This window comes from Sceloporus occidentalis, unplaced genomic scaffold (genome assembly GCF_023333645.1).
Source record: "Sceloporus occidentalis isolate IW3139 unplaced genomic scaffold, rSceOcc1.0.p SCAF_96, whole genome shotgun sequence".
Taxonomy (NCBI): Eukaryota; Metazoa; Chordata; class Lepidosauria; order Squamata; family Phrynosomatidae; genus Sceloporus; species Sceloporus occidentalis.
In genome coordinates, this window is record NW_028317076.1 from 2,005,001 (window position 1) to 2,017,508 (window position 12,508).

Here is a 12,508-nt window from a genome sequence, read left to right on the forward strand (position 1 = left end):
CATGGAGCCGTAGATGTAGGGATATAGCTGTATATATAGACATGTATATAGATGTAGCTATATAGATATATATAGATATATATAGATAGCTGTAGCCGTAGAGCTGTAGATGTCGAGATATAGTTAGATGTGTATATATTGTATGCTGGGTTCCGCTGCCTATGTACGCCCGGTGTTTTGTGCCCAAAGTCCCCATTCCCGGCCGCACAAGTTGCTCGTGGCCGGCTGGAGCTGTTGCTTCAAGTCCCGGTTGCTGGCCGGCCAAGTTGCCTGAAAATACCTGGAAGTCGACGAGGCCGCGGCTCCAGGGAACCTGCCGCCAGGTAGCGGGGCCCAGCGTTCCGCCCGAGCTCCCCCGACCTCGCAGGCGCCTGCCCGGGCCGGCCGTGAGCCGCACGGGGCAGCCGCGAGCCGCACGGAGCCGCCCGGGGCAGCCGCGAGCCGCCCGTCAAGTCCCCGTTCCCGGCTCTAAGTCCCCGTTTCTGGCAGGCCAAGTTGCTTGGAAAACCCTCGCTCCATCAATCTCGGCCTGCCTGGCCGGATTTTCCCGGTGGTGTCGTGGAACTCTGCCCCGGTTCGCCGGTAACTGTTACAGCTCCCTCATCGGAGTGATCGGGTAGACCCTGCAGGGATACCCTGTCCTCCCGTGAACTTCCAGGTGACGTCAGTAGTGACGTCACCTGGAAGGGAAAGCCCGATCGCTCGATCGGGCATTTCTATCTGTAACAGTTTTCCGGCTTCGCGCCGGAAGCTGTTACAAGAGATCGGGCAGCAGAAAGCCAGCAACGCTGGCTTCTGCTGCCAGGGGGGAGTCCAGGCTGTCAAACGACAGCCTGGTCTCCCGTGCAGCGGCAGGGATGTGTCCCTGACGCTGCACGAAGGGCTAGACGTACCGGTACCTCCATAGGGGTTTTTTGGACGTCCCGGTACCTCCATAGGGGTTTTTTGGACGTCCCGGTACGTCTATAGGGGATTGAAGGGGTTAATATTCGTATACGCATATTTTTATTTGATTATTTGTAGTGGACCAACATATTTTAATTTCCATTGTGCAGTACAGGGATAACTATAAATTAAGACTGGTCATGGATAGTGACAGAATGGTAAGAAGGTCTTGCCCTAAGGAGAGATTATTTAATTAATGCTGATTTTAGGAAAATCTTTTGTTTGCACTAGCCCTGCCCTGCCCATTTGTCACTTCTCATAATACCACAAAGGCAAACAAATATAGACCTAGACAAAAGAATCAATTTTGAGGAGGTTGGTCCCCAAAAAGTTAAAATGGAAAATCTGTAAAAATATGTATTCATGCCAAGGAGGATCAACTTCTAATATTAAACAGCATCTTGAAATAAAACATCCAACTGCAATGCTTGTCCACGTAAGACAAGAGGAACCTCAGGTGGCACTCTCACCCATGCAGCTGAAGCATCCATCCCATCTGAAAGTGGCACCATTCCCCAAAAGTATAGGCAAAGCCAGAGTACTAGTTATGTGAGACCACCAACTGGCCCAATCAGACAGAGCAAAGTTAAAGAGTTGGTTAAGATGATTGCATTGGATCTGCCACCTTTTTCAATAGTAGATGACAAAGGATTTAGGAGTTTATTGAGAGTTGTTGATCCGGCATACGCTTTGCCAAACAGATACTATCTGCTAGACTTGGGCACCAGGGGGCTCTTCGTGTTCGTCTTCGTGCTCGTCTTCGGGGAAAAAAAAATCTTCGTATTCCGCGAATATTCGCCCGTTCCTGTCTTCTCTTCGGGCGAATATTCGCGGACATTCTTCGTGCTCGTTTAATCTTCGTTTTCCTCCTGGTTGCCTAGCAGGGGTTAATACGGGGTTAATAACACATCACAGCAGCAGCAGCTGCCGTGAAGGTACGTGTGTGCAGCTCTATTGGTCGTTTCGGCAGGGGGCTGGTCTGGCATCAACGAGTGAATTGCAGAACTGCAGAATGCACTTCATTCGTTGATGGCAGGCGAGCCCCCTGCCGAAACGACCAATAGAGTTGCACACACATACCGAGGTGTACTGTCCATAGATGTTTAATAAAAGAATAGGGAATATTTTACATTTTTAAATTGATTTTGGACCACTTTACATGCCTAACATTTGCTACCTATTTACAATGGCATACTTTGCAACAACCCAACTTACTTATTGGACAGGACTGGAAAATAGCAGGACTGTCCACCAAAATCTTGGGTGTGTTGGCAGGTATGCTGATGGAAAAATGTTGGACAAGAACTAAAAAATAGCTTAGGGTTAATGTACGGTTATGTTTAAGATTAGTAGCAGTGCACTGGTTTGGTTAAAGATGGATTATGTCTAAATAATAATAATTTAATTTTAATGTTTTTTTTTAAAAAAAAATAGGGGTTTATTTAAATGTATTTTAAAGTTAGATTTATTATTTAGTACTTGATTATATTTATTAAATGTTTATAGTAGCGTTACCTACCGAGCTATAACTACCTATGTGTATTTGCATTTTGCATACCTAGTTTAGCTAAATTAGATGGGACAGGACTGGAAAAAAGCAGGACTGTCCCTGAAAAAGTTGGGTCTGTTGGCAGGTATGTGGATGGAAAAATGTTATAGGGTGAAGTGTGAGTTATAGTGTTAATGTAATGCTATTAGTGAGTGAAGGCCAGGGCAAATAACAAGGAAAAGGTCCTTGTGTTTTGTGCATTGTAAGTGTGTGTGTATGTGTGTTATGTGTGATGTCACTGTGTGTTATATGTGTTATATGTGTTATTGTGTGTGTTATGTTTGGTTGGTTGTGTATCAGAAGGAAAATAATGAAATGGAAAAGGAAATGGGAAAGGCAAATGAGTGGGCAATTGGCGACCCGCTCACCTGTTTCACCCCAGGGCAAAGCACCCAAACACTGTCAGTCTTAGACGTTTGGCAGCAGACTTCCAGAGCTCAGACACAAGGCCCTAGCGTAAGCTGGCCACTCCGGCGGAGGTAGCAGGCGTTGCCACACCGCAGACAGAGGCAGCCAGGGGGGAGAAACTGCCCTTACCATTAGGGACATTTGATTCATGACACTAGCCAGGAAGCGAACTGGCAGAGAAGAGATGCTGGCACCACCACCAGCAGCAGCATTGAAAAGGCGAATGAGTGGGCAATTGGCGACCCACTCACCTGTTTCACCCCAGGGCAAAGCACCCAAACACTGTCAGTCTTAGACGTTTGGCAGCAGACTTCCAGAGCTCAGACACAAGGCCCTAGCGTAAGCTGGCCACTCCGGCGGAGGTAGCAGGCGTTGCAACACCGCAGACAGAGGCAGCCAGGGGGGAGAAACTGCCCTTACCATTAGGGACATTTGATTCATGACACTAGCCAGGAAGCGAACTGGCATCGAAGAGACACTGGCACCACCACCAGCAGCAGCAGCAGAATTGGGAAAGGCGAATGAGTGGGCAATTGGCGACCCACTCACCTGTTTCACCCCAGAGCAAAGCATCCAAACACTGTCAGTCCTTGGCGTTTGGGAGCGGACTTCCAGAGCTCAGACACAAGGCCCTAGCGTAAGCTGGCTACATTGGCGGAGGTAGCAGGCGTTGCCACACCGCAGCAAGTGCAACCAGGGGGGAGAAACTGCCCTTACCATAAGGGACATTTGAGGCATGACACTAGCCAGGAAGCGAACTGGCAGAGAAGAGACACTGGCACCACCACCAGCAGCAGCAGCAGCAGCATTGGAAAAGGCGAATGAGTGGGCAATTGACGACCCGCTCACCTGTTTCACCCCAGGGCAAAGCATCCAAAAACTGTCAGTCCTTGGCGTTTGGGAGCGGACTTCCAGAACTCAGACACAAGGCCCTAGCGTAAGCTGGCTACACCGGCGGAGGTAGCAGGCGTTGCCACACCGCAGCAAGTGCAACCAGGGGGGAGAAACTACCCTTACCATCAGGGACATTCGAGGCATGACACTAGCCAGGAAGCGAACTGGCATTGAAGAGAGACACTGGCACCACCACCAGCAGCAGCAGAATTGGGAAAGGCGAATGAGTGGGCAATTGACGACCCGCTCACCTGTTTCACCCCAGGGCAAAGCATCCAAGCACTGTCAGTCCTTGGCGTTTGGGAGCAGACCTACAGAACTCAGACACAAGGCCCTAGCATAAGCTAGCTACACCGGCGGAGGTAGCAGGCGTTGCCACACCGCAGCAAGTGCAACCAGGGGGGAGAAACTACCCTTTCCATTAGGGACATCTGAGGCATGATTTCAGCCAGGAAGCGAACTGGCAAAAGATACTGGCACCACCACCAGCAGCAGCGTTGGAAACGGAAAAAGGTGAATGAGTGGGCAATTGACGACCCACTCACCTGTTTGATTTTGGACCACTTTACATGCCTAACATTTGCTACCTATTTACAATGGCATACTTTGCAACAACCCAACTTACTTATTGGACAGGACTGGAAAATAGCAGGACTGTCCACCAAAATCTTGGGTGTGTTGGCAGGTATGCTGATGGAAAAATGTTGGACAAGAACTAAAAAATAGCTTAGGGTTAATGTACGGTTATGTTTAAGATTAGTAGCAGTGCACTGGTTTGGTTAAAGATGGATTATGTCTAAATAATAATAATTTAATTTTAATGTTTTTTTTTAAAAAAAAATAGGGGTTTATTTAAATGTATTTTAAAGTTAGATTTATTATTTAGTACTTGATTATATTTATTAAATGTTTATAGTAGCGTTACCTACCGAGCTATAACTACCTATGTGTATTTGCATTTTGCATACCTAGTTTAGCTAAATTAGATGGGACAGGACTGGAAAAAAGCAGGACTGTCCCTGAAAAAGTTGGGTCTGTTGGCAGGTATGTGGATGGAAAAATGTTATAGGGTGAAGTGTGAGTTATAGTGTTAATGTAATGCTATTAGTGAGTGAAGGCCAGGGCAAATAACAAGGAAAAGGTCCTTGTGTTTTGTGCATTGTAAGTGTGTGTGTATGTGTGTTATGTGTGATGTCACTGTGTGTTATATGTGTTATATGTGTTATTGTGTGTGTTATGTTTGGTTGGTTGTGTATCAGAAGGAAAATAATGAAATGGAAAAGGAAATGGGAAAGGCAAATGAGTGGGCAATTGGCGACCCGCTCACCTGTTTCACCCCAGGGCAAAGCACCCAAACACTGTCAGTCTTAGACGTTTGGCAGCAGACAGGGACATTCGAGGCATGACACTAGCCAGGAAGCGAACTGGCATTGAAGAGAGACACTGGCACCACCACCAGCAGCAGCAGAATTGGGAAAGGCGAATGAGTGGGCAATTGACGACCCGCTAACCTGTTTCACCCCAGGGCAAAGCATCCAAGCACTGTCAGTCCTTGGCGTTTGGGAGCAGACCTACAGAACTCAGACACAAGGCCCTAGCGTAAGCTGGCTACACCGGCGGAGGTAGCAGGCGTTGCCACACCGCAGCAAGTGCAACCAGGGGGGAGAAACTACCCTTACCATCAGGGACATTCGAGGCATGACACTAGCCAGGAAGCGAACTGGCATTGAAGAGAGACACTGGCACCACCACCAGCAGCAGCAGAATTGGGAAAGGCGAATGAGTGGGCAATTGACGACCCGCTCACCTGTTTCACCCCAGGGCAAAGCATCCAAGCACTGTCAGTCCTTGGCGTTTGGGAGCAGACCTACAGAACTCAGACACAAGGCCCTAGCATAAGCTAGCTACACCGGCGGAGGTAGCAGGCGTTGCCACACCGCAGCAAGTGCAACCAGGGGGGAGAAACTACCCTTTCCATTAGGGACATCTGAGGCATGATTTCAGCCAGGAAGCGAACTGGCAAAAGATACTGGCACCACCACCAGCAGCAGCGTTGGAAACGGAAAAAGGTGAATGAGTGGGCAATTGACGACCCACTCACCTGTTTCACCCCAGGGCAAAGCATCCAAAGACTGTCAGTCCTAGGCGTTTGGGAGCGGACTTACAGAGCTCAGACACTAGGCCCTAGCGTAAATTGGCTACACCAGCGGAGGTAGCAGGCATTGCCACACCGCAGCAAGTGCAACCAGGGGGAGAAACTACCTTAAACATTAGAGAGAAAAAATGTAACTTTCCAAGCTAAGAGCTGGGTAACCCAATTTGGGCAGATTGAATTTAAGAAAGGCAATCTGCTCCATCAGATGAGGTGCCATGTGTGAGCGCTGTGGACTCAGTATGTTTCCAGTCATAGAAAACACGCGCTCACTTTGAACAGTGGTTGGCGGACATGATAGAAGCTGCTGCGCAACCCATGAGAGTGCAGGCCACACACTCTTCTTTTCATCCCAGTAGCTAAGAGGATCAACATTAGGAGCAGAAGGAACTTCACAGAGGTAAAGTTTGACCATTTCAGCAGCACTACTCTCCTTTCTGCTGCTAGCTCTGTCAGATGGTCCAACTATACTGCCAAGTGCCTCTTCCCAAAACGCAGCTGCTCCACTCAGCTGTGTTGTGCTGCTTGTGGCACTGCTGCTGATGCTGCTGCTAGGGGTAGCAGACCACATCATCTCTTCCTCCTCCTGCACCTCACCCTCCTCGGACAGCATTCCCATTTTACGCTGCCAGTCACGCACCTTGTTGACCAATTGCTCCCGGTAGCTACTGAGAACATTGAATTTCAAAGCTAGCTTTCCCTTAATTCTTGGATCACAAAGGCACGCTAGCATCATTTCGGGACTCTCTTCCATTCGCTTGCGAAGGTGTACTTTTAGCAGATCCTTCAGCTTCCTGACTATGGCTGCTACGTCAGGATGTAGAGTGCCACCTTGAACAGCCTCACGGTTTCCAAGGAACACATCCATCTTGCTGCCTAGATGGGAGAACACTGGGATTACCTGGGCCAGACTGGCAGTGTTTGAGCTTAAATTTTCTGTGGCATCCCTGAATGGTTTAAGGACTGCCACTAGCTGGGCGATCACTGTCCAATCCTCCCTATTCAATGGAGAGGTAATCCCAATATTGTGCTCTGAGGCAAGATTATGGATTGCCCTCTGCTGCTCCAAAATCCTCTCTAGCATGTCTAACGTGGAGTTCCACCGTGTACTGACATCCTGACGTAGGCAGTGTACGGGAAGACCTGACCTCTCTTGCTCTTCCCTCAAAAGTTGGCTAGCCTTAACACTATGGTGAAAGTGCCCAGCGATCTTTCTGCAGCGGGACAGAACTACTGCTGCCACATTAGTTCCTTCTGACATTGCTGCCTTCACTACAAGATGGATGATGTGGGCTGCACAGCGCACACCAACAATATGACCATCTCGCAGCGCTTTCACCATATTGGCAGCTCCGTCAGTTACCACAAAACCAACTTCAACATTGGTGCCCGCCTCTGCTCCCACCCAAAGGCTAAACATTTTCCTAATCGCATGCAGAATATTTTGGGAAGTGTGCTTTTCATCCATCACTTCTGCATGGAGAAGGAATGATCGGTAGCCTGCTGCAGCAACTTCCTTAGACACACCGGGCTGCCACCAGTGTGCTGTCAAAGAAAGAAAGGCATGCTGGGCGCTAGGTGCACTCCACAAATCTGTAGTGAAATGAACACACTGACCAGCAGCCTTGGAAAGCTCCTCTTTCACTGCTGCAACACAGGACCGATACAGCGAGGGGACAATGTTCCTGCTGAAAGTGGAACGTGACGGAACTGTGTATTGTGGAGCCACAGCCGCCATCAATTGTTTGAAAGGCTCCCCTTCAATCATGGAGAAGGATGCCCCTCCAACAGCAATGAACTGACCAATAAGTCGCGTTACTTTATTGGCCTGCTGTTTGGGCATCGTTCTCTTGGAGTGGAATGCCCCAAATTCTTCCAGGGTGGGCTGGGCATGCAGTGCTCCAACCTGCCTTGGTCTCTGGCTGCCAGCACTAGTTGCTGCTGCGGCTGCTGCTGCTGCTATTGGCTCAGAAGAAGAAGCTGTTGGGGTTTTTCCACGGCCACCAGCTATGCTGCCTGCACTAAGTTTTACCTCTGCATCTTTCCCCAATAGCACAGCGTTGTGTTGAGTGCTGAGGTGATGCTTCATGCTAGCACTGGTAAAATGGCCAGACACTTTCCCTCTGCTTATTAGCTTCCCACAATGTTTGCACTTTCCATAGCGCCCTTCTTCAACATTTTCAAAGTGCTCCCAAATTGGGGCGCGCATAGCCTTGGAGTGTGCCTTGGGTGCTGCTCTTACTGCTCGGGGTGGATGAACAGAGGCAGAACTAGTGGTGGTGGGACTGGTGGTAACAGTACTGGCCATAGTGGGACTGCTAATTGCTTTAGATTTGCTAGGTTTTGCTGCTGCTGCTGGTGGTGGTGATGGTGATGATCGTAGCGGAGAAGGTGGAGGCTCAGGGGAAAATTGTGCACTAGTCATTTGGACACTGCTCCCTGAGGAATCTGATTCCTGACCACTCATCTCCTCTACTTCCTCTGGCTCATAGTCTAGCTCTTCATTAGCCAGATCGAATGGAATTCCTGCTAGGCTGGAGCTAAGACTGATATCGTCGTGAGACTCGTGACTAGTAGTAGTGCGAGCAGGAAGAATAGACTCTGCACTTGGCCTCTCAGTCTCAGGCTCCTCTGCTACCTCGCTAGGTGGAGTTCCACTATGTGTAGCCCTCTCTCTAACTGTCTTTACAAAAATTTTGTAAGGACTTGGTGGCTTGCTAGAGGTACTAGGAGGACATGGCGTGGCGGTACCAGTGGGAACAGTAGGCGCAGCACTAGTGGTGGTAGAGGCGGGGGTGGTGGTGGTGGTGGTTTTCCCTACAAAGGAATGAGATCGCTTTGGTTTGGGACCCCTCTGAGTCTTGCTGCTAATTTGGCTCTGCTTGGTACCTTGCATGCTGCTGGTGGATGGGGAAGATGCTGCTTGGGGCAAAAGGCACTTCTTTTTAGTCACTGGGCTGGTACTACTTGTGCTACCCTTTAACTTTGAACGTGCTTCTGGTGCTTTAGGCTTTCCGTAAAAAACCATAGAGCTTGTGGGCCTAGCCGCACTACTACTGCCTGCTTTTGGTGCCTTTCCTTTACTTGATGATCCTTCAAGCAATGCTTCCCCAAATGATAAGCGAGAGCTTGGCCTACTTGGCCGACTAGACTGACGCAAAGGCTGCATCTTAGAGCTGGTGGTGGTGCTGGTGGTGGTGCTGGTGGTGGTGGTGGTAGATGGAGCTTGTCCCTCCTTAGTCCCAAAAGGAGGATCCATTTCAAATTTTGTGTTGTGTGTGTAGTGTAGTGTAGTGTAGTGTAGTGTAGTGTAGTGTTTAAAAAACTATAAAAAAAAAAATAAAAAAATAAAAATAAAAAAAAGGAAAAACGAATTAAAGACAAAAAAATTAGAGGAAGTTCTCTTCAGTGCTACTGCTTAAAAAGTAAAACTATGCACTACTGCACTGTGCTGTGTGCAATCTGCCAAAATCCTAAAGTTATTGAAATTATTAACTCAAGATTAACTATTTAATAACTAGCAGTATTTTATTTTTAATTTGAATTTACACGGGCCTAAGAGCTTAGCCTACCACTATGCTAGCCTAAAGCTATATTTCCTTACTATAAGTCTACCTCTAGGCAGACGCTCTCAAACCCACTAAGCTAAAGTGAGGTTAAATCAGATTCAGTATATGATTTATTAATTAATATTAAGTTATATAATATTAATAGATTAGAACTAATTTACTTATATATTATGTATTATAGATAGAAGAATATAGATTATGAATTAGAATTTAGAATTAGAATTACTTATATTATAGATTATGAATTAGAATATTATTATTTATAATATATTATAGATTAAGATTAAAGAAGATTAGAATTATTTTAGTACTACAGCTAGTAGCTTGAAGCTTTGCTTAGTACAGCTCGTCACAGTCAATTTTTCTTGAAAAGAATTAGAAATAAAATAAAATGTCACAGCAAAACAGTTATCTTCACTGCTTGCTGCACTCACTAGCCCAACAAGTTCACTTCACTGATGGACTGAGGTGAGCAAAACACTAAGGGTACTTTTAATAAAATTGAAATAAAATGTAAAATAAATGAGAAAATCTTTGCAAAACAGTTAACGTCACTGCTTGCTGATCAAAAAAAAACACAGCACTTATGCGGCTGCACTCACTAGCCCAACAAGTTCACTTCACTGATGGACTGAGGTGAGCAAAACAAATGAAATAAAATGAAAGATTAATTAAGAAAAATTGACTTGGTCTCTTACTGTTGCTAAAACAAAGCACAAACTATAGAGCTGCAGCACCAGTACTAATAAGATTAGCTGAACTATACGCTAGTAGTAATTAATTAATATTATTACTTTTATTTATAGCTAATTTAATTAACTATTAAGATAAGAAAGAATTAGAGAATTATTGATATTACTGATTTTAGATTAGACACTAGTAGATGTTCTGAATGTCTACAGTACACTCTACACTAGTATACTATTACTAACTATAACTGACAAATATATATATAATTTTATAATGAATTCAATTATTAATTATATTAATTAATATTACTGATTTTAAATTAGACACTAGTAGATGAATGTCTACAGTACACTCTACACTAGTATACTATAGTATATATATATATATGACTGACAAATATATATATATATATATAATATTATAATGAACTATTAAATTATAGATTCTATTAAATTGTAATTTATAAATTCTATTTAATTTATTTAAGCAGGACAGGCAATAGGCACTAGTGCCAGCCCAGGGCAAGGGCACCCCAGTGCCACTGAGGCACTGGGTGCACTGTCAACTCAACAGCACTTACACTAAAGTTGATGACAAATTTAATTTTAAAAAAATTAAATTAATCAAATTATTATTATTAAATATAATAATTAAGTAGCACTGAAGTGAGGATGAAGTACACAGTGAGAAATGGCAGGCTAAGGCTTACCAGTCTCACACAGAACAGAACAATCTCTCTCTGTAACGCTCGGATGCAGCACAGCAGTGTTGCCAAAGCAGTCACAGCGAAAAATGAATGGATCTCTCAGGCAAGCTCTGGTCTTATAAAGGCGCCTTCAGAATTCAAAAAACAGCAGCACAGGCATTGGACGAGACCCTTAGCGTTACGTCACAAGAGTGAGCTGATTGGACAGACGAGGATCAGCTCACTCCTGTTTGAAATTTTGGCGGTTGCGCGGCAAAAACGAAGACGATCACGAAGAATCTTCGATTCTTCGTGATTGTGAGTCTTCGTCTTCGCCTACGGTTTGCCGGCACTGTATTCTGTTCTACGTTCCTTCGGAACGAACAAAAAAACGGCCTCTTCGTGCTCGTTTTCATGTTCGCCCGAAGACGAATGCACAAGTCTACTATCTGCAACTTTGCTGCCACAGCTATATGACAAAATCAAGACAGAGCACATGGTAAAGGTAAGCAATGCCTCTGCTGCGTGTCTGACAACTGACTGCTGGACATCACGTACAACAACTAGTTTTATGGCAGTGATGCGTCATTATATTGATGATTTTAAACTTTCATCATCTCTGCTGGACTGCTTTTCTTTTACAGACAGGCACACAGATGGCAGCTTGGCAGTAGAATGTAAAAGGATTGCTGAAGAGTGGGGTATCCTAAACAAAGTTGTCGCTTTGATAATGCCAGCAACATAAAAGCAGGTATATGGAAGGCTGGATGGAAGAGTGTGGCTTGCTTTGCCCATACACTAAACCTCATTGTTAGGGAAAGCTTAAAAACAATTGGAGACAATTGCAAAGGTGAAGAATGTTGTAGAATATGTGAACAGAAGCACAGTTGCAACTGAGACTTACAACATACAACAACTCAAAAACAAATGGGCCTTGGGGAGCTGAGACTCAAGCAAGATGTAATGACAAGGTGGAATTCCACTTATTATATACTTAAAAGATTTGGGGAGCAGAAAGAAGCAATCATTGCCACCCTTGCTTTGGTCAACCCCAGGCTTCCAACCCTGACTCTTAATGAGTGGGACATAATAAAAGATGCCTGTGAAATGCTGAAGCCCTTTGAGGAGGGCAGACAGGTATGTATGAATGTAATATACCATATAACGATTTAACCTGTTGCAGCAATAATTGTTTATGGTTTAAACTGACAAAATAACACTAATTTTACATTTATCCTAATAGGTCTGATTGTATGCATTTAGTAAGTTATATCCTCTTTCTAATTATAACAGATATGTGACTGCATCAAAGGTAATTTTGATGGCAAGGGGACTGCAAAAAGTAATTCAACGTTTAAAGTGCTGTGTCCAAACATGGTCCTGTTATTGAAATGATTTAAAGCATTAAAAGAAGAAATGCAAAACCGTTTTCATCAAATGAAACACTTTCATCTGCTTGCGGAGGCAACGGTGCTGGACCCTAGGTCTGAAGACCCACTGGCCTGGTGGAAAGCAAGGCAGACGATCTACGAAGGACTAACAGTTATCATGAAAAGGAGACTTTCCATAGTGGCTACGTCTGTGCCTGCAGCGAGAATGTTTTCAAAAGCAAAGTT